Source organism: Chiloscyllium plagiosum, unplaced genomic scaffold (assembly GCF_037043375.1).
Source record: "Chiloscyllium plagiosum isolate Xiang-an unplaced genomic scaffold, Cpla_swu_hap1 HiC_scaffold_50, whole genome shotgun sequence".
In the NCBI taxonomy this organism is placed as follows: Eukaryota; Metazoa; Chordata; class Chondrichthyes; order Orectolobiformes; family Hemiscylliidae; genus Chiloscyllium; species Chiloscyllium plagiosum.
In genome coordinates this window covers 29,306,619-29,333,098 of record NW_028270188.1, presented here as the reverse complement: position 1 = coordinate 29,333,098, position 26,480 = coordinate 29,306,619, and positions in this window count along the sequence as shown.

The window sequence follows — 26,480 nt, the reverse complement described above, 5'->3', positions numbered from 1 at the left end:
GCTGGGGTAACCTTCCGGTTAAAACACCACCAGTCATCTTTCCCTAATGAGAGAGCAGCCCTATGGTCTGGTAGGACAATACTGACTTTACCTCTTAAACAGTGATGCCACTGTACCTCGGGGGTGGGGAGAGGGAATGCTGAAGGTGGTGGATGGGACACCACTCAGGCACAATGCTTTGTCCTTGGAGGATGTTCACGTTCTTTAACATTGCTGGGAGCTGCACTGATACAGGCAAGTGGACACTGTTCCAACACAACCCTGATGTGTGGCTTTATGAGAGCAAACAGACATTGGGGAATCAGGGGTTTGGGAAAACTAAGATTATTCTCCTTGTAGCAAAGGAAATTGAGGGGAGCTGTGACAGAGGGGTTTACAAAAGCTACACGTTATAATAATAAACCTTACACCCATCAGCTCATTATACAAGGATTACAGGACACATTGAAGGTGTGGGGAGAACTATTGAGAGAATGGGATGATTTAAAGGAGAACTTTTATGCAGTAATTGGGATTGAGCTGGAACACAATACTCACACACAATGTGAATATCCAGATCCTGATGACTTGACTAATTCAATCAGAGTTAGGTGTTACAATGACTGAGATTACCATCTGAATGTCCACCTGTAGTATCCTTTAATACAAGTTATAAAATCTGTCACTGTCAGTTCAGCTTAGAAACTCACACCATCCCCTCCACCTGGGCCAGGATGACTGTACACATTACCACTTGTGGAGGTCAGCAGTTAGTTCAGGGGGAAATCTATGTGGGTTTCTATGAGTTTCCACCTTGGGACTTCATGTGACTGAACAGGGCAGATCTTTGACACATGAGACAGTATATTCCAAGAGTCAGTGAGATGTGGAGAGCAGGATTTCCTTCCTTCTCTTTCCTTCCGTGTTGCCCTTGTGCCTCATCAATAAGACATGGGGGGGGGGGGGGGGGGGTGAAAGGCTCATGCAGCTCGATGGGCAAGTTGTCTCCATTCTGAGCAATGGGCAGCAAGCTCCTCCCCGTCATCCCATAGAGTCTCACGAAAAACAGAGCAAAACTGCACGCTTCCCACTGCCCAGGTTTCCCAGTAAACGTTTAGAAGAATTGGGGGGTGGGGGAATCTGTCAGAAAAGGCATAACTGTAAAGTTCTAAGAGGACTTTGAAGAGGGAGAGATGCACAGGAGAAGGGGACAACAAGTTGCCAGATGGAGTATAATTTGGGTAAATGGGAAGTGGGTCATTTTGGAGGGGATAATAAAAGAACAGTGCTATTTAAATGGTGGAAACTGTAGAAAGCTGCACCACAAACGGACCAGGGGTAATTGCGCAGGAAACACAGAAAACTAGCAGATTCTGGGTCAGTCACGGAATCAAGGGTTCGGCTTCAGATTCGTCAAGTTTAAGGCAACACCGACACGGGTATGGGGTTTCAGTAACAATGGAGCTGGGGTGAGGGGGAGACAAGAAACGTTTTAGAGAATGGAATTCCTGGTGTTTGGGATTGTGTGGATGTCTGATCAGAAGGTCACCTTGGGGTCAGATATAAAAGCAATATTGGAAAGAATGGAGTTCTACCTCAGATATTTCCCAGTGGGATGGAGGGGCTCAGCAGTAAGGGAAAGGAATTTGTAATAGCAACTGAAGGCAATGGTTCTAACCATTACAATGTTCCATTGGAGAAAATTTCAGCTAATCGAGTAGTGCGAGCGTGGTAAGCAGTTTGATAAGTGAGTAACCGTGGAGTAATGGAGAGGGATGATGGGGAGGGAGAGCTGGGCAGTGTCAGTGTATATGTGAAACCTAACACGGTGCTTTTGGACAATGTCACCTCCTGGCACTATGTAGGTGAGGAAACGGAGAGTCCAAGGGTAGATCCTTAGATTCCCTACAGTGTGGAAACAGTCCATTCGACCCAACAAGTCCACACCGACCCTCCGAAGAGGAACCCATCCAGACCCATTCCCCTACGTTTACCACTGATTAATGCACCTAACACTATAGGCAATTTAGCATGGCCATTTCACCTAACCTGCACATCTTTGGACTGTGGGAGGAAACCGGAGCACCCGGAGGAAACCCACGCAGACACGGGGAGAACGTGAAAACTCCACACAGTCAGTCGCCCGAGGTTGGAATCGAACCTGGGTCCCTCATGCTGTGAGGCAGCAGTGCTCACCATTGAGCCACTGTGCGGGCCAACCCTTGAGGGACACCACATGCAATTAATTCAGAAAGGAAATCAGAGAGGTTATCACAGCTACAGAAGTTAACATTGTCAGGAGGGTCTGCCTGCTGTGGCAGTATGGGTGGAAATTAGGAACAGTAAGGGAGCAGTAACCTCATTAGGGGTTTACTACAGCCCCCCCCCCCCCTCCCCCAGCAGCAGCAGGGAGACTGAAGAAAGCATAGGTCGGCAGATTTTGGTAACGAGTGAATGGAGTAGGGTTGTTGTAATGGGTGACTTTGACTTTCCCAATATTGATTGGAACCTCCTTCGAGCAGATGGTTTGGAAGGAGCTGTTTTTGTAAGGTGTGTTGAGGGTTTCCTAACTCAGCGCATTGAAGCAGCCGACGAGGGGAGAGGCCATTTTGATTTTGGTGCTCGGCAATGAGCTGGAGCAGGTGTCAGATCTTGCGGTGGGAGAGCATTTTGGTGATAGTGACCACAACTGCCTCACATTCTATATAGCCATGGGGAAGGAGAGAAGCAGGCACAATGGGAGGATATTTAATTGGGGAAAAGGAAACTATGATACTATCAGACGTGAGTTGGGAACCATGGACTTGGAGCAATTGCTCCATGGAAAGGCCACTATAGACATGTGGAGACGGTTTAAGGAATAGTTGTTGCGAAAAATGCATGAATGTGTTCCTCTGAGACAGGCAAGAAGGGGTAAGATAAAGGAACCTTGGATGACGAGAGCGGAGAAGCTTCTTTTCAAAAGAAAGAAGGTAACTTACGTAAGGTGAAGGAAGCAAGGGTCTTGCTCAGCTCTAGAAGATTACAGGCAGGCGAGGAAGGAGCTCAAAAATAGCCTGAGGAGAGTCAGGAGGGGGCACGAAAAAGGCTTGGCAGGAAGAATTAGGGAGAATCCAAAGACATTTTACACGGATGTGAGGAGTAAGACGATGATCAAAGAAAGAGTAGGGCCGATCAGGGATAGCATAGTGAACTTGTGTGTAGACTCTGAGGAGGTAAGGGAAGTCCTAAATGAATTTATTGCTTCTGTCTTTACTAAAGAAAAGGACCTTTTGTGAATGAAACCATTGAGGAGCAGGTAAGCATGCTGGAATGGATAGAGATAGAGGAAGCTGATGTGCTGAACATTTTGACAAACATTAAGATTGACAAATCGCCAGGGCCAGACCAGATTTATCCTTGGCTGCTTTGGCAAGTGAGAAATGTGATTGCTTCGCTGCTTGCGAAGATCCTTACATCCTCGCTCTCCACTGGAGTCGTACCTGAGGACTGGAGGGAGGCAAATGTAATTCCTCTCTTCAAGAAAGAAAATAGGGAAATCCCCGGCAATTACAGACCAGTCAGTCTCACGTCTGTTGTCTGTAAGGAGTTAGAAAGGATTCTGAGAGACAGGACTTATGACCATCTGGAAGAGCATGTCTTGATAAAATGCAACCAACATGGCTTTGTGAGCGGCAGGTCATGCCTCACAAAGCTTACTGAATTCTTTGAGGATGTTACGAGGCAAGTTGATGAGGGTCGAGCTGTGGATGTGGTGTATGTGGACTTCAGTAAGGCATTTGATAAGGTTCCCCATGGTAGGCTCGTTCAGAAGGTCAGGAGGAATGGGATACAGGAAAACCTAGCTGTCTGGATACAGAATTGGCTGGTCAACAGAAGACAGCGAGTGCTGGTAGAAGGAAAATATTCTGACTGGAAGTCTGCGGTGAGTGGAATTCCACAGGGCTCTGTCCTTGGGCCTCTAATGTTGGTAATTTTTATTAATGACTTGGATGAGGGGATTGAATGATGTGTCCGCAGGTTTGCAGACAACACAAAGGTTGGAGGTGTCGTTGATAGTATAGAGGGCTGTTGTTGGCTGCAGCGGGACATTGACAGGACGCAGAGATGGGCTGAGACGTGGCAAATGGATTTCAACCAGGATAAATGCGAGGTGATGTATTTTGGAAGGTCGAATTTGAAAGCTGAGTACAGGATTAAGGATAGGATTCTTAGCAGTGTGGAGGAACAGAGGGATCTTGGTGTGCAGGTACATAGATCCCTTAAAATGGCCACCCAAGTGGACAGGGTTGTTAAGAAAGCATATGGTGTTTTGGCTTTCATTAACAGGAAGATTGTGTTTAAGAGCCGTGAGATCTTGTTGCAGCTCTATAAAACTTTGGTTAGAACGCACTTGGAATACTGTGTCCAGTTCTGGTCGCCCTATTATAGGAAAGATGTGGATGCTTTGGAGAGGGTTCAGAGGAGGTTTACCAGGATGCTGCCTGGAATGGAGGGCTTATCTAACAAAGAGAGGTTGACTGAGCTCGGACTTCATTCAGTGGAAAAAAGAAGGAAGACAGGGGACCTAACTGAGGTGTACAAGATAATGAGAGGCATAGATAGAGTTGATAGCCAGAGACTTTTTCCAAGGGCAGAAATTGTTAACACAAGAGGTCATAGTTTTAAGCTGTTTGGCGGAAAGTATAGAGGGGATCTCAGAGGCGGGTTCTTTATGCAGAGAGTTGCAAGGGCATGGAATGCGTTGCAAGCAGCAGTTGTGGAAGCGAGGTCATTGGGGATATTTAAGAAACTGCTGGACATGCATATGGTCACAGACATTTGAGGGTTCATACATTAGGTTTACCTTACATGAGGATCAGTGGTCAGCACAACATCGTGGGCTGAAGGGCCTGTTCTGTGCTGTACTGTTCTCTGTCCGATGTCCTATGTTCTATGAAGTGTATCTGTACCTTTCGACCATCTGCACCCTGTACGGATAGATAGTGCTCCCTCAATACCTTAGAAACCATCCCCTCAGTATGTTTATCCCCAGAACACCTCGACAGAACATTCATGCCCTCAACACCTCAGAAAGCAAACCTGTTGCCCCCTTGGACCGTGTTCATCCCCAAACCTGTTCTCACTGTGATGACCCACTGCCACCCGCAGAATTGGAGCCCAGGGCCCAGAACATTATTTGAGTCTCTAGATTGATCATAGATTCCCTCAATGTGGAAGCAGACCATTCGGCCTATCAGGTTCACACTGATCCTCGGCAGAGCATCCCATCCTCCCTCTATCCCTGGATCCCTTCATTTCCTCTGGATAATCCACCAAGCCTGCACATCTATGGACAGTGGGAGGGATCTGGAGCACCTGGTGGCTGACACGGGGAGAATGTGCCAACTCCATACAGACAGCCGCCCGAGGCTGGAATCGAACCCGGGTGGGGTGAGGCAACACTGAGCCCCCGTGACCATCCCATCATCTCCTCCCCGTTGTTGACTTTTTGATGTCTATACCCGGGGAGTATCTAACTTGTCTAGCGTTTATTTAAAGAAGATTAGGGACAAGGGCAATGCCTCCACAAGCTCAAGATGCTCGGTTCCCCTCGAAAAAATATTTATATCAATATCAAAAAGAGACTTTATTCACAAAAAACACTTTACGTACAAACATAGTCACTAAAGTTCGGTTCAGTACAGTCTTTACAACAAGTCTTTGCCATGACATATATACTCCCCTTGGCTGATTAACTGAATTGTTAGGTCTGAGCTATTCCTACTGAATTAACTTCACAAAGTTACATTGAGAAGGATCTTTGTGAAGTGCCTGTGTTCTGTATCTGTTCTCCCATGTATCGCGCCCTCCGAATACAATTCCTTACAAAGCCTTAAACCTGTTTGTCAACTTTCAGCAGGAGCAGCCTCAGGGCATTGAACACAGACTGAATTACTCAGTGACGTTTGGATCAGGTCAAATTCTCAAGCAAACAGATGGCTGGGGAAATTCAGCAGAATTCAGCAGGTAGCAACGGTGAAGAGAGAGAGGAACAATTCACATTTCAAGTGACCCTTCCTCAAAACGGTCTGTTCTGAAGGAACTTTCCCGCAGAAATCTCAGGATTGAAAGGTGAACTCTCTCTCTGTCTCTTTCTCCCTCTCCCTTCAGAGATGCTGCCGGACATGCTTAGCTTCTTCAGCAATCTCTGTATTAATGGTTCAGGTCTCCAGCGTGTCCGTACAGATTGATTTTAGTGTTGAATTCTCAAGCTTTCTCTCTTAAAGGGATTGAATCCCTCTGCTACAAAGGAGAGTCAGTTACCTCAGCCAGCTGGTTCGTGATGCCAACACTGTTGGCTCAATCTCTATCATGTCTGAAATTACCATGAAGCCCCCAGCTTCTCAACCTCGCCCCTCACCTGAGGTGTGTGACCCACTAGGCCTGTCTCTCCGACAAAACAGCAGCTCTCGGCTCCTCCTGGTCTATAATAACTTCCCAACTTTAAAAGGGCACTACAGGAAGAGAGCTCTTGACATGGTTCAGGTCAAAATCCTGGATCTCCCTCCCTAACGTCACTGTGGGACACCCAAGGACTGCAGCAGGAGAATACAGCTCACCCCCACCTTCCAGGCAACTATTAGAGGGTGTGGGAATCACATACAAGCCACATTTGAAAATACGTTTTATTACAGGGTAACGGTGGATGGTCACTAACTCTGCTTCTTTACCTTTGTTCAAATCAGCATAATGAAGAAGCTAAGGGTGTGTTGAAAATGACAATGATAGCCTTTCGTAGGTTGGTGTTTATTATAGTTTGTATCGACAGTATGAATGTTTGTGCACTTATTCAAGGGCATGCAGGTAGCTGCCAGAGGAAGTGATGGAGGCTGGTACAATTGCGACATTTAAAAGGCATCTGGATGAGTATGTGAATAGGAAGGGTTGACAGGGATATCAGCCAAGTGCTAGCAAATGGAATGAAATGAGATGAGAATATCTGGTTGGTATGGACGAGTTGGAAGGAGGGTCTGGTTCCAAGCTGTGCAACTCTGTGACTCTGTGCCTCTGAATATTCTATTGCAGAGAGTTTCAGACAGGGCTTGGTTTGTGTGTCTCTCCCATGCTTCCTCAGAATCTGCAAACCCTATGTCTCCAAATTTCCACAAGACTCTATGAAATAGTAAAAAAAAGAGGGTCAGTGCTGAGGGAGTGCTGCACTGTCAGAGGGTCAGTACTGAGGCAGTGCTGCACTGTCAGAGGGTCAGTACTGAGGGAGTGCTGCACTATCAGAGGGTCAGCACTGAGGGAGCACCACACTGAAAGAGGGTCAGCACAGAGGGAGTGCCGCACTGTCAGAGGGTCAGTACGGAGAGAGTGCTACGCTGTCAGATGGTCAGTGCTGGACTGTCAAAGGCGCAGGACCGAGGCAGAGGGTCAGTACTGAGGGAGTGCTACACTGTCAATGGGTCAGTGCTGAGGGCAGTGCTAAACTGTTAATTGGTCAGTACTGAGGGAGTGACACATTGTCAATGGGTCAGTACTGAGGTCGTGCTGTACTGTCAGAGTGTCAGTTCTGATGGAGTGCTGTACTGTCAGAGGTTTTGTCCTGAGATTGGGCCACACTGTCGGAGGGTCAGTATAGGGCCACTTCCACACTGTCAGAGAGTCAGTACTGAGGAAGTGCTACATTGTCAATGAGTCAGAACTGAGGGACTGCTGTCCTGTCAGAGTGTCAGTTCTGATGGAGTGCTGTACTGTCAGAGGTTTTGTCCTGAGATTGGGCCACACTGTCGGAGGGTCAGTATAGGGCCACTTCCACACTGTCAGAGAGTCAGTACTGAGGGAGTGCATCGCTATCAGAGGATCAGTGTGGAGGGAGTGCTGTATTGTCAGAGGATCAGTGTGGAGGGAGTGCAGCATTGTCAGAGGATCAGTGTGGAGGGAGTGCAGCATTGTCAGAGGATCAGTGTGGAGGGAGTGCTGTATTGTCAGAGGATCAGTATGGAGGGTGTGCTGCATTGTCATAGAGTCAGGACGGAGGGACTGCTGCGCAGTGAAATAGTCAGTCGTGATGAAGTGCGCACTCTCTGAGGGTCAGTACTAATGGATGGCCATGCTGTGAGAGTGTCGCACTGTGAGAGGGTTGCTACTGAGGGAGCGCTGCACTGTGAAAGAGTTAGAACTGAGGGAGCACCGCACTCTGAGGGGGTTAGTACTGAAGGATCACCGCGGTGTGAGGGGGTCAGTACTGAGGGAGCACCACACTATGTGTCGGAAAGTCAGTACTGAGTGATTGCTGCATTGCCAGAGGGTCAGCACTGAGAGAGTGATGTACTGTCGAAGGGTCATTACTGAGGGAGCGTTATACGGTCAGTGTGTCAGTTCTGAGGGAGTGTTGTTTCAGAGGGTCAGTACTGAGGGAGTGCTGTACTGCCAAAAGGTCTGTACTGAGGGAGTGCGACACTGTCAAAGGGTGAGTACTGAGGCATTGCTGGTCTATCAGAAGTGCAGGAATGAGGCAGTGCCGCTCTGTCAGAGTGTCAGTACAGAAGGAGTTCTGCTCTGTCGGAGGGTCAGTACTGAGGGAATGCCACACTGCAGAAATGTCTGCACTGAAGGAATGCTGCACTGTAGAAATGTCAGTACAAAGAGAGTGCTGCAGAGTCAGAGGGTCAGTACTGAGGGAATACTGTTGTGTCAGAATGTCATTTCTGAGGGTGTGCTGCAGTGTCAAAGGAGCAGTGCTGAGGGACTGCTGCACTGTCAGAGGGTCAGTACTGAGGGATTGCAGCACCGTCAGGAGTGCAGGGTCAAAGGGCTGTTGCAGTGTCAGAGGGTCAGTTCTGAGGGAGTGCTGAATGATCAGAGGATGCGCCGCACTGTCTGAAAGTCAGTATGAAGGTGTGCCACACTGTGGGAGGGTCAGCATACATGCAATGCCTCACTGTCAGACGGTCAGTACTGAGGGAGTGCTGCACTGTCAGAGGGTCAGTACTGAGGGAGTGCTGCACTGTCAGATGTTCAGTACTGAGGGAGTGTCGCACTGTCAGAAGGTCAGTTCTGAGGGAGTGCTGGACTGTCAGAGGGTCAGTTTGAGGAAGAGCTGCACTGTTAGAGAGTCAGCACTGCGGGTGTGCCGTACTGTCGGAGGGTCAGTACTGTGGAAATGTTGCACTGTCAGAGGTTCATTACTGAGTGAGTGCTGCACTGTCAACGTATTAGTCTGGGGGATACCTGCATTGTAAGAGAGTCAGTACTGAGTGAGTGCCACACAATCAGATGGGCTGAATGGCCTAATTTCTGCTCCCATGTCTTGTGGTCTATGAGGAATATCTGAAATTGTTCAGTACATTTCTGCCTCTGCTTCCTCCAGACCCTGCTAAGTAATGATTCCCACGTCCAGATTCCAGAGACTGTGTTCAAACAGACTGTCTTCATTTGGTCACCACCGTCTTTTCCCAGGGATCAAATTTTCGTTTCGTGTGACTGACCTGCTAGCTCAAAGGGATATTTTCATGCTGCAGGGCTGAGGTTTATTCCTCAGCTTCCGTCTGCTCATCCCAAATGAGTCCCACTGCCCCACACTCAGCACAGTCGTGTGTTCCTTATTTCTGAGCTTCCCAATGCTAAACCACATCCAGGCTGACATCCCACACTCCTCCAAATCGTATTGCAGGCTAATTGCCTGGGAGCGAGGAGTGCTAAGAGAGGAAATAAAAACCTGAAAGGGCTTTACGTGACATTAAGGGTGAATTGATAATGAGGGAAAGAGTAGGTTGTGAGACACAGTGAGAATTTGTGCATGGACCCAGAGGCTACAGTGAATGGATGCATTTTGTCAATGCTCATTGGGACAGGGTTGGTATGAAATCGTGAAGATGCTCTGTGATACAATTAAATGAATTAGCATAAATATAGAGAGAGATGGTTCTGAGGGGTCTGGCCTTCTTACAACCCAATAATTCTCCAAAGACGGTGGAAATGTATCTCAGCTTACCGAATGAGGTGATGGAGGAAGTAGCAGGTACACTTGCAAACATTTTCAAATCCCCTCTGGCCACAGGAGAGGTGTTGTCGGACTGACCATGTGGTACTGTTATTCAAGAAGGAACATGGGATATACCAGACAGCTACAGGCCAGTCAGGCTAATACCATGGGTGAGACGTCTGTTGGAAGCAATTTTGAGAGATAGAACTAATCAGCATTTACAGAGACTGGAGTTCATGAAGAACAGTCAGAATGGTTGTGTTAAAGGGAGGTCAGGTCTGACCAATGGGATTGCACTTTTTAAGGAGGTGACCAGTTGTGTAAATAAGGGCAATGCTTTCCTGTCGCCTGCTTGGAGGTCAGTCAGGCTTTTATCAGGACCCATACTGGAAACTGATAGTGAACATAAAAACTCAAGATCCAAGGAATTTGGCGCAGAATGCTGAGTGGCAGGAAGCAGACAGTGATGGCCCAGTCAGAAATCTCTGTCTGTTCATGTCTCACTGTTGGGGTCTTGCTGATGTGGTTGATAGAAAAGATTTAGGTTTGAATGGTGGAAGGTTAATCATTGGGTTCATGAAAGAAATGAAGATTGGTGGGGTGATAAATACTGAGGATGATAGCCTTTGGTTACAGAAGGATGGAGATGGCCTTGTCAGACGGACCGATCAGTGGCAACGGGTGAGGTGCCTGAAGACTGGAGGGTGATTAATGATGTGCCATTATTGAAGTAAGGCTGCAAGGAACAGCCATTGAACTATGGAGCTGTGAGCCTGATGGCAGTGGTGGGTATGCTGTTGGAGGGCATTCTGAGAGACAATTTACATGCATTTGAAAAACAAGAATTGATTAGGAATGGTCAGCTTGGCTTTGTTTGTGGAAATGATGCGTCCAACTTGATAGAGCTTTTGAAGGGATGACCAAGGAGACAGATGAGGTGGTTTCACATGGGAGGTTGCTTAGTAAAAGGTTTGAGGAGATGGCATCCAGGGAGAGAGGACAGCACAGTGCCTCAGTGGTTTGATTCTAACTCCCGATGACTGTCTGTGTGGAGTTTGCACATTCTCTCTGTATCTGTGCGGGTTCCCTCCGGGTGCTCCAGTTTCCTCTCACCGCCCAAAGATGCCATGGGAAATGCAGCATTACAAGGATAGAGTAGAGGATGTGAGTCTGGGTGCAATGCTGTTCAGACAGTCAGTGTGGAGCCAATGGACGGAATGGCTTGCTCCTACACTGTATGATTTCTAAAATTAATCCAGAGAGACAAGTCATGTTCTGGGGACCTGGGCTCCAATCTTGGACAGGGGTGGATGAGGGTCCTCACAGACTGAATGGGTTCGGACCCAATCTGAGGGGGGAGCTGGGCTGAGCCCTGAAGTGTTGAGGATGTGAATGTTTTGTGGAGCTACTGTCTGAGGGACTTTGGGGGTGAAACACAAAATAGTGATGCTTTCTTCGGTATTGAGGGAGCACTTTCTGAGGTATTGAGGGAGCACTTTCTGAGGTATTGAGGGAGCACTATCTGAGTTATTGAGGAAGCAATTTCTGAGGTATTGAGGGAGAACTATCTAAGGAATTGAGGGAGCATTATCTGAGGTACTGAGGGAGAACTATCTGAGGTACTGAGGGAGCACATTCTGAGGTATTGAGGGAGCACTTTCTGAGGTATAGAGGGAGCACTGTCTGAGGTACTGAGGGATTACTTTCTGAGGTACTGAGGGAGCACATTCTGAGGTATTGAGGGAGCACTTTCTGAGGTACTCAGGAAGCACTATCTGAAGTACTGAGGAAGCACTATCTGAGGTACTGAGGGAGCACTTTCTGAGATATTGAGGGAGCACTTTCTTAGATATGGAGGAGCACTTTCTGAGGTATTGAGGGAGCACATTCTGAGGTACTGAGGGATCACTTTCTGACGTACTGAGGAAGCACTATTTGAGGTACTGAGGGAGAACTATCTGAGGTATTGAGGGAGCACTTTCAGAGGTACTGAGGGATCACTTTGTGAGATTTTGAGGGAGCACTTTCTGAGGTACTGAGGGAGCACTTTCTGAGATATTGAGGGAGCACTTTCAGAGGTATTGAGGGAGCACTATCTGAGGTAGTGAGGGAGAACTATTTGAAAAATTGTGGGACCACTTTCTGAGGTATTGGGGGAGCACTATCTGAGTTATTGAGGAAACAAAATTCTGAGGTATTGAGGAAGAACTATCTGAGGAATTGAGGGAGCACTTTCTGAGGTACTGGAGGAGAACTATCTGAGGTATTGAGGGAGCACTTCCTGAGGTATTGAGGAAGAACTCTCTGAGGTATTGAGGAAGCACTTTCAGAGGTATTTAGGGAGCACTATCTGAGGTACTGACGGAGAACTATCTGAGGTACTGAGGTAGCACTATCTGAGGTATTGAGGTAACATTATCTGAGTTGTTGAGTGAGCTTTCTGAGACATTGAGGGAGCACTTTTAGAGGTACTGAGGGATCACTTTCTGAGATTTTGAGGGAGCACTTTCTGAGGTACTGAGGGAGCACTTTCTGAGATATTGAGGGAGCACTTTCAGAGGTATTGAGGGAGCACTATCTGAGGTAGTGAGGGAGAACTTTTTGAAAAATTGTGGGAGCACTTTCTGAGGTATTGGGGGAGCACTATCTGAGTTATTGAGGAAACAATTTCTGAGTTATTGAGGAAGAACTATCTGAGGAATTGAGGGAGCATTATCTGAGGTACTGAGGGAGAACTATCTGAGGTATTGAGGGAGCACTATCTGAGGTATTGAGGGAGCACTTTCTGAGGTATAGAGGGAGCACTGTCTGAGGTACTGAGGGATCACTTTCTGAGGTACTGAGGGAGCACTTTCTGAGGTATTGAGGGAGCACCTTCTGAGGTACTGTGGGAGCACTTCCTGAGATATTGAGAGAGCGCTTTCGTAGATATGGAGGAGCACTTTCTGAGGTATTGAGGGAGCACATTCTGAGGTATTGAGGGATCACTTTCTGAGATATTGAGGGAGCACTTTCTGAGGTATTGAGGGAGCACTATCTGAGGTAGTGAGAGAGAACTATTTGAAAAATTGTGGGAGCACTTTCTGAGGTATTGGGGGAGCACTATCTCAGTTATTGAGGGAACAATTTCTGAGGTATTGAGGAAGAACCATCTGAGGAATTGAGGGAGCATTATCTGAGGTACTGAGGGAGAACTATCTGAGGTATTGAGGGAGCACTATCTGAGGTATTGAGGGAGCACTTTCTGAGGTATAGAGGGAGCACTGTCTGAGGTACTGAGGGATCACTTTCTGAGGTACTGAGGGAGCACTTTCTGAGGTATTGAGGGAGCACCTTCTGAGGTACTGTGGGAGCACTTCCTGAGATATTGAGAGAGCGCTTTCTTAGATATGGAGGAGCACATTCTGAGGTATTGAGGGAGCACATTCTGAGGTACTGAGCGATCACTTTCTGACGTACTGAGGAGCACTTTCTGAGGTACTGAGAGAGCGCTTTCTGAGGTACTGAGGGAGCACTTTCTGAGGTATTGAGGGAGCACTTTCTGAGGTATTGAGGGAGCACTTTTTGAGGTACTGAGGGAGCGCTTTCTGAGGTACTGAGGGAGCACTTTCTGAGGTACTGTGAGAGCACTTTCTGAGGTATTGAGGGAACACATTCTGAGGTATTGAGGGAACACTTTCTGAGGTACTGAGGGAGCGCTTTCTGAGGTGCTGAGGGAGAACTATACGTGGTATTGAGGGAGAACTATATGAGATATTGAGGGAGAGCTATCTGAGGTATTGAGGGAGCACTTTCTGATGTATTGAGGGAGAAATATCTGAGGTATTGAGGGAGCACTTTCAGAGGCATTGAGTGAGCACTTTCTGAGGTACTGAGGGAACACTTTCTGTGGTACTGAGGGAGCACTTTCTGAGGTATTGAGGGAGCACTCTCTGAGGTACTGAGGGAACACTTTCTGAGGTATTGAGGGAGCACTCTCTAAGGTACTGAGGAAGCACTTTCTGAGGTATTGAGGGAGCACTTTCTGAGGTACTGAAGGAGAAATATCTGAGGTATTGAGGGAGCACTTCCTGAGGTATTGAGGAAGAAATCTCTGAGGTATTGAGGAAGCACTTTCAGAGGTATTTAGGGAGCACTATCTGAGGTACTGACGGAGAACTATCTGAGGTACTGAGGGAGCACTATCTGAAGTATTGAGGTAACATTATCTGAGCTATTGAGTGAGAACTATCTGAGACATTGAGGGAGAACTATCTGAGGTATTGAGGGAGCACTTTCTGAGGTACTGAAAGAGCACTATCTGAGGTCTTGAGGGAGCACTATCTGAGATATTGAGGGAGCACTTTCTGAGGTATTGAGGGTGCACTCTCTGAGGTACTGTGGGAGCACATTCTGAGGTATTGAGGGAGCACTGTCCGAGGTACTGAGGGAGTACTATCTGAGCTACTGAGGGAGAACTTTCTGAGGTACTGAGGGAGCACTTTCTGATGTATTGAGCGAGCACTATCTGAGTTACTGAGGGAGATCTATCTGACGTATTGAGTGAGAACAATCTGGGGTATTCAGGGAGAACTGTCTGAGGTACTGAGGGAGCAATATCTGGTTGTACACAGTGCAGAGGATAGAAAGGAACAGATGCAATTTTCTGATCATTTCGTCAGGGTCCCCGAGGCACTCTGGTGTCGTAATTTGAAATGGAAGCCACTCTCCATTTCAAAAGATTCAGATCATTTTAAACAATAAGTGAACAATAACAGCAGCATGTGTCTGAAACATGGTTTGGGGGAAAACTTTCATCAATCCATTGTTACTTGTTGCTTGGAGACGTTTTAGAAAAGCAGGCACCTAAGAAGACTGATGATGTCGATGCAAGATGTGGTGCACAGGAAGATCCAACAAGTCATCTGTAGCTGTTGTCTGTCCTCCTGGAGCAGTCATCATGCGAGATCAGGGTTCAGTCCTCGGAGAAATCATTTCTCCAGCAATACCTCAACCATGCTTTTACAGGTGTGTGTGTGTGTGTGTGTGTGTGTGTGTGTGTGTGTGTGTGTGTGTGTGTGTGTGTGTGTGTGTGTGTGTGTGTGTGTGTGTGTGTGTGAGAGAGAGACAGAGAGAGACAGAGAGAGAGAGAGAGAGAGAGAGAGAGAGAGAGAGAGACTGCCCGTGTTTGTGTGTGTGAAAGAATGGATGCATGTGTATCTCTGTGTGTCTGTATATGTGTGCATGAGAGAGAAAGTGCATGTTCATGTGAGAGTGTGTGGCTATGTGTGTGTTTGAGGGTGTGTGTGTCTCTGTGTGCATGTGTGTGAGTGAGGGTGTGTGTGAGAGAGTGTGTATGTGAGTGAGAGAGAGAGTGTGTCTGCATGTATGTGTGTGTGAGAGTGTGTCTGTGTGTGTGAGAGAATGTGTCTGTGTGTCTATGTGTGTGTGTGTATCTGTGTGTCTATGTGTGTATGTGTCTGAGGTACTGAGGAACCTGTGTGTCTGTGTGTGTGTATCACAGTGTGTCTTATGTGAGAAATAGTGTGTATGTGTGTGAGAGAGAGTGTGTGTCTGTGTGTGTGAGAGAGAGTGTGGGTGTCCGTGTGTGTGTGTGAGAGAGAGTGTGTCTCTGCATATTTGATGGAGCGTGTGTCTGCGTGTGTATGTCTGTGAGAGAGAGAGAGTGTAACTGTGTGTTTATGTGTGTGTGAGAGAGAGCGTGTGTGTGTGAGAGCGTGTGTGTCAGTGTGTGTGTGAGAGAGAGTGTGTGTGTCCATGTGTGTGTGTGAGAGAGAGTGTGTCGATGTGTGTTTGAGGGAACATGTGTCTGCGTGTGTATGGGTGTGTGAGAGAGAGTAACTGTGCGTTTATGTGCGTGTGTGAGAGAGTGTGTCTGTGTGTGTTTGAGGGAGCGTGTGTCTGCGTGTCTGTCTGTGTGTATGTGTGTGAGAGAGAATGTTTGTGTGTGTGAGAGTGTCCGTGAGTGTATGAGAGACAGAGAGCGTGTGTGTGTGAGAGAGAGTGTCTGTGTGCGTGAGTGAGTGGGTGTGTGAGAGAATGAGGGTGTGTGTGTGAGAGTGTGTGTGTAAATGAGAGAGAGTATGTGTATGTGTGTGTGAGAGAGAGTGTGTGTCTGTGTGTGCGTGAGAGAGAGTGTCTGTGTGTGTGTGAGAGAGAGAGTGTGTCTGTGTGAGAGAAAGTGTGTCTGCGAGTATCTGTGAGAGAGTGTGTCCGTGTGTGTATTTGAGGGAGCGTATGTCTGTGCGTGTATGTGTGTGAGAGATATATTGTGTGCTTGTGTGTGAGAGTGTGTCTGTGTTTGTGTTTGAGGGAGCGTTTGTCGGTGTGTGTGAGAGAGCCTGTGTGTGGCGGGATCCTTTGTGTATGTGTGTGTGAGAGTGTGTGTTTGATGGAGTGTGTGTGTGTGCATTGTAAACTAGCCAATCTTATTGGGTGCTCATGAATATAAAATCCAGCTGCTGTTTCAGGTGAATTGGTCCTTGTGTCTCTTAAGTCCAGCTGATGTTTCAGGTGAATTGGTCCTCGTGTCTCCAAAGACACAAAGGCTGCAAGAGTGAATTAACTGGGGGAAAGAGAGTGCTGTTCATTCCCATGTGGATTCATCCTGTAAACCTTCCCCACACACTAACATCCCTCTGGCAGTGACTAGTCCTGCACACAGTGCCCCAGGTACAAACCAATGTAATGTCACTGTAGTCTTACCAGAGCATGGGGCAGCTCCTCATTACAGAGCGGTGTCTGGTGGGGATTTAATCAGAGGGTCAGCTTGCCCCAGCTGAGGGGAGAGGTTAGGAAGGAGAGTCCTTCAGGGTAACCCCAGCTGGTGTGGGAATTGAACACACGCTATTGGTTTTACTCTGCATTATAAACCAACTGTCCAGCCAACTGAGCTAACTGACTTCACTCCAGGGGCATGCCCTGTATAACTCAATCATAGCCAGCCTGCACCTTATTAGGAGCCAGGAGCAAGACCATTCGGCCCCCATCCTAAACCAGAAGGGAGAGCACGGGAAGCTGATGAAGGAAACAAGCCCCTCCCATGTGGCCTTCTGAAATGGAGCTGGAGGACAGAGCACATCTGGCCTGCTGTTTCCTTCCCCGAGACTGGCCTGCTCCACCTTACAGTGAGAGACTGAGGGGAATCTCGAGGAGATTTCACTTCTCACTGAGAGGCTGCAACTCCAATCCAAATCAGGATGGTTCCCTCCGAGACTCACGGAAGAGTGCAGCCCTCGACAGATCAGGCCCTTGTGTCGTCATAACCTCCAGTGTGGGGGCCAAGAGCTGGGAGGTAGTGTTAAGAACATAAGACCATCTGAAATAGGAACAGGAGGAGACCATTCAGCCTCTCGAGCCTGCTCTGCTATTCAATAGGATCGTGAATGATTTAGCATTTGATTTGGGAGCTGAAACCCAGACAGTCCAGAAACAGAGAATCAAATTATTCTGCTATACGGAATCATCAGACAGGAGCTGGAACCGGAGAGAGCGTAAACACACACACACACGCACACACACACACACACACACACACACACACACAGACACACACACACACACATACACACACATTGTGGGATTCAGGCTGTCTCTGGGAATTTTACCACAAGATGCGAGCTCTACACTGAGGAGAGACAAAGGCGCAAAATGCTGGAGAGGGGCAGCTGCACAGTCTGATCCCACCGATCTCACTGCTTCCCACTCATGAGAGCTCTTATGTATATTTCTGTGTTCCCAGCTGTCTCTCCCACATCTTTCCTTCAATCCCTATCTCACAACATCCTTCATATCTCTGCCCTGTTGACATTTCCCTGCAGGTTCCCTTCCTACAACACTCTGCCCCTTTGTCACCCCATCATGTTTTCCAGGAATGATTAATCATTCAATCTTCCACAAAACCAACACCTTCCTCATCTCTCCCTGCATCTTTCTCTCAGCTCTGTAGGATCTTGCTATTCTTGTCTGTAAATCATTCTTGTTGCATCGCAGCAGCACCCCCCTCCCCCACTCTCTCAGCTCTCTGCTGCTGCTGCAACTCCTCTCTCTCTCTCTCTCTCTGTTCTATATCTCTGCCCGGTTTTCTCTCTTGCTGTCTATCTGACCTTCACTCCCTGTCTTTGCCTCCCCTTTTTCACCCTGTATCTGTCTGACATTGTATTTCTCTTCCTGGGGTTTTCCTCTCTCTCTCGCCCTTTCTCTCTCTCCCTCCCTCCTGCTCTCTTTCAGTTCTTCTCACTTTCTCTCCCTCCCTCTGCCTGCCCGTCTTTGTCTTATTCTCTCCGTCCCTCTCACTGTCTGTCTGTCCATCTCTCTTTCTCTCTTGTAGTTTTTCTCCCTCTGTCTCCCTAGACCCCTGTCCCAGTGACTGGGGAAGGGACATGGGAAGAGTTTGTCTCTGGGTCGCTGGATGCTGTACAGTTTATGCGGGGAATCAACCTTTTCCTGGTCTCTCCCGAATGTTTCCACGACTGTGGGGAGGGGGTTAGTGTAAGGGACATAAAAGTACTTTTCTCATTGAGTCTGAAATGAAGAAAAAGAGAAGTGGAGGGTGACAAAAAAGAGAAAGAGAGACATGGAGAGAGTAGGGATGGAGAAATTGAGGAGAGAGAGAGATGGGCAGTGAGAAACAGGGAGAGGAAGAAGGACACATATTGAGGGAGAAGGACAGTGTGCGTGGCTGGGGAATGGTTGCAGAGTGGGATTCTTCTGTGCATGACAGCAGTCAGTCAAAAGGTGTGTTAGTCTCTGCACCATGTCCTCCAGCCCAGGAGCTGTGGATCTACATGGGAAGGGGGAGATTGGGAGACAAGGGGGTATTGGGACAGCCAGAGACGGGGGACTGTTTGATGGGGTTTTGGGGTTGGTGGAGAAAGGAGGGGCTGCGGTGAGAGAGAGAGAGATTGACGGAGGGACAGCATGAGACGCAAAGTCTGAGACCGGATGGAGAAGAGGTGGTCAATGTCTGTGAGAAGATTTGTAGCTCGGGTGCTCGTTGTTGTGGTTCTGTTCGCCGAGCTGGGAATTTGTGTTGCAGACGTTTCGTCCCCTGTCCAGCTGACGTTCTCGGGGCTTGGGAGCCTCCTGTAAAACTCTTCTGTGATCGTTCCTCCGACATTTATAGTGGCCTGTCCTTGCCGCTTCTGGTTGTCAGTTCCAGCAGACCCCTGCAATGGCCGATGTATTGGGTCCAGGTTGATGTGTTTAACAAACACATCGACCTGGACCCAATATACCGGCCACTGCAGCGGACTGCTGGAACTGACAACCAGAAGCGGCAGGGACAGGCCACTATAAATGCCGGAGGAAAGATCACAGAAGCGCTTCACAGGAGGGTCCTGAGCCCTGAGGATGTCACCTGGACAGGGGACGAAACGTCTGCAACACAAATTACCAGCTCGGTGAACAGAACCACAACATGGAGAAGAGGTCTCCACAGAAAGGATCGTCAGTGAGGCCATTCAGGGGACAATCCTGAGGATCCTGGAAAGGACCAAGATCATTCAATGGGGGTGGGGGGAATGGCAGTAAGGACTCCATCTGTGATACAAGCCTTCTATAATTGTGGGACTGGGATCTTGCTGTGCATTAAGACATCCACAGGCCAGTCAGTCAACCCAGACTCATTTACCTGCGTGAGAAAGTGAGGACTGCAGATGCTGGAAAGTCAGAGTCACAAAGTGTGGAGCTAGGGAAGCACAGCAGGTCAGGAAGGAGAGTCGATGGTTCAGGCCTGACCTGCTGGGCTTTTCCAGCTCCACACTTTTCCACTCATTTCCCTCTGCCCTTTGTTGCGGGCCGCAAAATATTTGAGGGGGGCTAATTTGGCGAGGCAATTATTTGGGAGGGAAGATATTTGGGAAAGGGGATAAATTTGGGAGGACAGTGAAAATGAAGGGCATATTATTTTTGAGGGGTTACAAAATTGGGTGAGATCTTTCAGGTCTGAAATAGCGAAAAACAGAAAGGGAGGGTGAGAAAAAGAGACAGAGATGGAGAGAGTGAGGATGGAGAAGGGGATGGGAGAAAGATGGGCAGAGAGAGACTGGGAGAGGGAGAGAGGGAGAGAAAGAGTGTGTGTGTGTGACAGAGAGACAGACAGACAGAAGGACAGAGAGAGAGGGGACAGAGAGAGGGATAGAAGGGGAAGTCAGACTAAGACTGAGGAGTTAAAACATGGACAGACTGAAGGGGTGACACTTGTTAATCCAGTTGGTTCCAACTCTCTCTCTCAATGGATTTTCACATTCCCTCTCTCCCATGCCCCTGGGTTTTGCGTCAGCCTGTCTCTCTCTCTCTCTCTGGTTCTGCCTCTGGGTCTGCCAAACTGTTTTCTCTCACTCTCTCTCTCTCTGGATGGTCAGATGGTCTCTGTCTCTTGCCATGCTGGTCTCCTCAGAAGGCTACAAAGATTCAAGCAATCAGTCTGCAGATAAACCCTGTTTTTGTTCATTTCTGGATGGTTTTTAGGAACTTTCTATCGTTCTGGCCAATTAGGAGAATCCGTTAATAGTTTGAAGCATTGCCAAACATTTGGATGGCTTGTTGCTGTTAGTTTCTTTGTGTAGCCGGACCCGGTGCCTTCCTGTCTGGGCCCTCATTTGTTTGGTAGATACATCTGTCCAGAATAACTATTGCCTTTTACATTATGCTGTGTTTGTGCCGTGCCTGGTGTGCGGGTTTTGTGATTTGGGAGATTTCCTTGGCCATTAAATATTGGCTGTCTATCTGTGTTTTAGCCAGGAGGTTGTGATATCTCCCCAACTCATCCACTTGAATTGAAAAAAAAAGAAACTTATGCAATAAAGTACAAACCTAATTTTAAAAGCTGGTTATGCTTGTTGTCAGAGTAGCCAGCTGTCTGTGCAAAAGCCATTGTGTACGTTTTCCAAACCGATGGTCTTATAGCTTGACTTGGAGGTCGCCACTGATGATGCTACCCAGCCAGGTAACGAAATGTCTGGATATCAAAACTATCAGCGAGCAAACCTACACCCTAAGTCTTATAGCTGATAAGTGATATCATAAAATCTTGACAGAACAGAATCAGACCGTTCGGCCCATTGAGTCCAACTCAGACCCACTCCCCCAATGATATCCCTGAAACCCTGCATTTCCTATGGCTATTCCAGCTAGCCCGAATATCCCTTGACACAATGGACAATTTAACATGGCCAATCTGTTGTAATGGCAACTATGGAGAGGAAATCACTACTGGCCCAGCCAGGAACACTCAAACACTGCAAATGAATGAAACTAAGGTGATCATCCGGGGAGTTCCATCTACCTTCCAGCCCCTGAGGGTGTGTCCAGGTATTATTCACCATGATCGTACCCATCTGTTGCTGCCTGCAATCCTAACCACCAGTATCCCGAGATATATCATGGTGAGTGCGGTTAGGACCACAGCCGATGTGAGAGGATCCGAATTCTTGGATAACAGGCTATGGGAATGTCATGATATGACCTGTTCCTTCCCATTTCCATCGGTATGGTCCCTGGCAATGTTCCCTCTATCTCCACAGTAAGTGGGAGGTAATCATGGTAGCCCATCAACATACCTTTTTGATACAACTCCGATAATTTGGACTTCATCCTAACTTTGGTCACTTGGGTTAAGTGGAATCCCTCATACCAAGCCCAGGTGTCCCACCGAAAGTGTCCTTACCGCTGTTATTAACCCAGCTCTTGGTGAGCTGCTGTCACTGACAGTGAGAGATGTTGGTGTGGGTGTTCTCCTGGAACAAATATTTACGCTGTTTGTGAGAGAGAGAGTCATAAATTTCACAGTGTGTCTCAGAGTGTGTGAGAGAGAGTCACAGTGTCACAGTGTGTCTCAGAGAGTCAGAGTGTCACAGTGTGTCTCAGAGAGTGTCAAAGCATGTCACAGTGTGTCTCAGAGAGTGTCAGAGAGGGACAGAGAGTGTCACAGTGTTTTCCAGAGTGTCAGAGAGAGTCAGAGAGTGTCACAGTGTGTCTCAGAAATTGTCAGAGAGAGTCACAGAGTGTATCAGAGAGTGTCAAAGCGTGTCACAGTGTGTCTCAGAAAGTGTCACAGTGTGTCTCACAGAGTGTCAGAGCGCGTCGCAGTCTGTCAGAGTGTCACAGTGTGTTTCAGAGAGATTAGATTACTAAGATTTGTAATCAGGCCCTTTGGCCCAACAAGTCCACACCGACCCGCCGAAGCACAACCCACCCATACCCCTACATTTTACCCCTTACCGAACACTTCGGGCAATTTTGCATGGCCAATTCACCTGACCTGCACATATTTGGAGTGTGGGAGGAAACCGGGGATACCCGGAGGAAACCCACGCAGACAAGGGAAGAACGTGCAAACTCCACACAGTCAGTCGCCTGATGCGGGAATTGAACCCAGGTCTCTGGCACTGTGAGGCAGCAGTGCTAACCACTGTGCCACCGTCACGGAGAGTCACAGAGTGTCACAGTGTGTCTCAGAGAGTGTCAAGCGTGTCAAAGCGTGTCTCAGAGAGTGGGAGAGAGAGTCATAAATGTCAGAGTGTGTCTCAGAGAGTGTCAGAGAGGGACAGCGAGTGTCACAGTGTTTTCCAGAGTGTCCGAGAGGGACAGAGAGTGTCACAGTGTTTTCCAGGGTGTCAGAGAGAGTCACAGAGTGTCACAGTGTGTCTCAGAGAACATAGAACATAGAACAATACAGCACAGAACAGGCCCTTCGTCCCACGATGTTTTGCCGAACCTTTGTCCTCGCTTAAACACCCATCCATATACCTATCCAATTGCCGCTTAAAGGTCACCAAAGATTCTGACTCTACTCCTCCGACAGGCAGCGCATTCCATACCCCCACCACTCTCTGGGTAAAGAACCCACCCCTGACATCTCCCCTATACCTTCCATCCTTCAACCTAAATTTATGTCCCCTTGTAGCACTCTGTTGTACCCGGGGAAAAAGTTTCTGACTGTCTACTCTATCTATTCCTCTGAACATCTTATAAACCTCTATCAAGTCATCCCTCATCCTTCGCAGTTCCAACGAGAAAAGGTCTAGCACTCTCAACCTATCCTCATACGACCTATTCTCCATTCCAGGCAACATCCTGGTAAATCTTCTCTGCACCCTCTCAAAAGCTTCCACATCTTTCCTAAAGTGAGGCGACCAGAACTGCACACAGTACTCCAAATGTGGCCTAACCAAAGTCCTGTACAGCTGCAACATCACTTCACGACTCTGGAATTCAATCCCCCTGCTAATGAACGCTAATACACCATAGGCCTTCTTACAAGCTCTATCCACCTGAGTGGCAACTTTTAAAGATCTATGAACATAGACCCCAAGATCCCTCTGTTCTTCCACCTCACTAAGAACCCTACCGTTAACCCTGTATTCCGCATTCTTATTTGTCTTCCCAAAATGGACAACCTCACACTTGGCAGGGTTGAACTCCATCTGCCACTCCTCAGCCCAGCTCTGCATCATATCTAAGTCCCTTTGCAGCCGACAACAGCCCTACTCACTATCCACAACTCCACCAATTTTCGTATCATCTGCAAATTTACTGACCCATCCTTCGACTCCCTCATCCAAGTCATTAATAAAAATTACAAACAGAGAGTGTCAGAGAGGGACAGAGAGTGTCACACTGTTTTCCAGAGTGTCAGAGAGAGTCACAGAGTGTCTCAGAGAGTGTCAAAGCGTGTCACACTTTGTCTCAGAGAGTCAGAGTTCATCAGAAAGTGTCACAGTGTGTCTCAGAGAGTGTCAGAGCGTGTCACAGTGAGTCGCAGTCTGTCAGAGAGTGACACAGTGTGTTTCAGAGAGATTAGATTACTAAGATTACATTAGTAATCAGGCCCTTTGGCCCAACAAGTCCACACCGACCCGCCGAAGCGCAACCCACCAATACCCCTACATTTTACCCCTTACCTAACACTTCGGCCAATTCACCTGACCTGCACATCTTTGGACTGTGTGAGGAAACCGGAGCACCCGGAGGAAACCCACGCAGACACGGGAAGAACGTGCAAACTCCACACAGTCAGTCGCCTGATGCGGGAATTGAACCCGGGTCTCTCGCACTGTGAGGCAGCAGTGCTAACCACTGTGCCACCGTCACAGAGAGTCAGAGAGTGTCACAGTTTGTCTAAGTAAATGTCAGAGAGAGTCAGAAGTGTTTCACAGTGCACCTCAGAGAATGTCACAGTGTGTTTCAGTGTATCACAGTTTGTCAGAGAGTGTCACAGTGCGCCTCAGAGAGTGTCAGAGAGTGTCACAGTGTGTCTCAGTGAGTCAGAGAGAGTCAGAAAGTGTCACAGTCTGTCTCAGAGTGTCAGATAGGTTCAGAGAGTGTCTCAGTGTGTTGGAGAAAGTGCCGGAGAGTGTCACAGTGTATCTCAGCGTGTGTCAGAGAGTGTCGCAGAGAGTTTCAGAGAGAGTCAGGGAATTTCACAGAGTGTCTCAGAGATTCAGGGAGAGTCAGAAAGTATCACAATCTGACAGCGAGTGTGACAGTGTATCTCAGAGAGTGACAGATATGATCAGAGAGTGTCAGAGAGTGTCACAGTGTGTCTCAGAGATTGTGAGATAGGTTCAGAGAGTGTCACAATGCATCTCAAAGTGTCAGAGAGTGTTACAGTGTGTCTGAGAGCGTGTCAGAGAGAGTCAGAGAGTGTGACAGTGTGTCTCAGAGAGTGTCACAGTTTGTCATACTGTGCCTCAGAGAGTGTCAGAGAGAGTCAGTGTGTGTCACAGTGTGTCTCAGAGAGCGGCACAGTGTGTCACAGTCTCTCAGAGAGTGTAACTGTGTTTCAGAGAGAGTCAGAGAGTGTCACAGTGTGTCATACTGTGCCTCAGAGTGTCAGAGAGAGTCAGTGTGTGTCACAGTGTGTCTCAGAGAGCGGCACAGTGTGTCACAGTCTCTCAGAGAGTGTAACAGTGTGTTTCAGAGAGAGTCAGAGAGTGTCACAGTGTGTCTCAGAGTGGCAGAGAGATTCAGATAGTGCTTCAGTGTGTCACAGAGAGAGAGAGTCAGAGAGTCCGTGAGTGTCACAGTGTGTCTCAGAGAGAGTCAGAGTGTGTCATAGTCTATCTCATAGAGTGTCACAGTGTGCCTCAAGTAGTCAGAGAGTGTCGCAGTGTCGCAGAAAATGTCACCGTGTGTCAGAGAGTGTCACAGTAGGTCAGAGAGTGTCATCGTGTGTCTCAGAAATTGTCACAGTCTGACAGAGAGCGTCACAGTGTATCTCAGGGGGTCACAGAGAGTCACATTGTGTCACAGAGAGAGTCAGAGAGTGACACAGTATGTCTCAGAGAGTGTGAGAGAGCGTCAAAAAATGTCACAGTGTGCCTCAGAGAGTGACCGAGTGTGTTTCAGAGAGTGTCTCATTGTGTCATAGTCTGTCAGAGAGTGACACAGTGTGTCTCTGCCTGTGTCAGAGTGTCACAGTGTGTTTCAGAGAATGTCAGAGAGTGTCACAGTGTGTCTCAGAGAGTGTCACAGTCTGTCACAATCTCTGAGAGTGTTTCAGTGTGTCACAGTCTGTCAGAGTGTCACAGTGTGTCTCTGCCTTTGTCAGAGAGTGTCACAGTGTGTTTCAGACAGTGTCTCATTGTGTCACAGTCTGTCAGAGAGTGACACAGTGTGTCTCTGCCTGTGTCAGAGAGTGTCACAGTGTGTTTCAGAGAATGTCAGAGAGTGTCACAGTGTGTCTCAGAGAGTGTCACAGTCTGTCACAATCTCTGAGAGTGTTTCAGTGTGTCACAGTCTGTCAGAGAGTGTCAGAGTGTGTCTCTGCCTGTGTCAGAGAGTGTCACAGTGTGTTTCAGACAGTGTCTCATTGTGTCACAGTCTGTCAGAGAGTGTCACAGTGTGTTTCAGAGAATGTCAGATAGTGTCATAGTGTGTCTCAGTGAGTGTCACAGTCTGTCACAGTCTCTCAGAGAATGTTTTAGTGTGTCTCAGACAGTGTCAGATTGGATCAGAGAGTGTCACAGTGTGTCTTAGAGAGCGTCACAGTGTGATTCAGAGAGTGTCTCATGTGTCACAGTCTGTCAGAGAGTGACACAGTGTGTCTCTGCCTGTGTCAGAGAGAGTCACAGTGTGTTTCAGACAGTTTCATTGTGTCACAGTCAGTCAGAGAGTGTAACAGTGTGTTTCACAGAATGTCAGAGAGTGTCTTGGTGTTTCTCAGAGAGTATCACAGTCTGTTACAGTCTCTCAGAGAGTGTTTCAGTGTATCACAGACTGTCAGAGAGTGTTTCAGTGTGCCTCAGAGAGAGTCAGAGAGTGTCAGTGTGTTTCAGTGTATCACAGTCCGTCAGAGAGTGTCACCGTGCGTTCAGAGAGAGTCAGAGAGAGTCAGTGAGTGTCAAAGTGCGTCTCAGAGAGAGTCAGAGAGTGTCATAGTCTATCTCAGAGAGTGTCACAGTCTTTCTCAGGTAGTCAGAGAGAGACTGAAAGTGTCACAGTGTGTCTCAGAGAGTGTCGCAGTGTCGCAGAAAATGTCACCGTGTGTCAGAGAGTGTCACAGTAGGTCAGACAGTGTCATCGT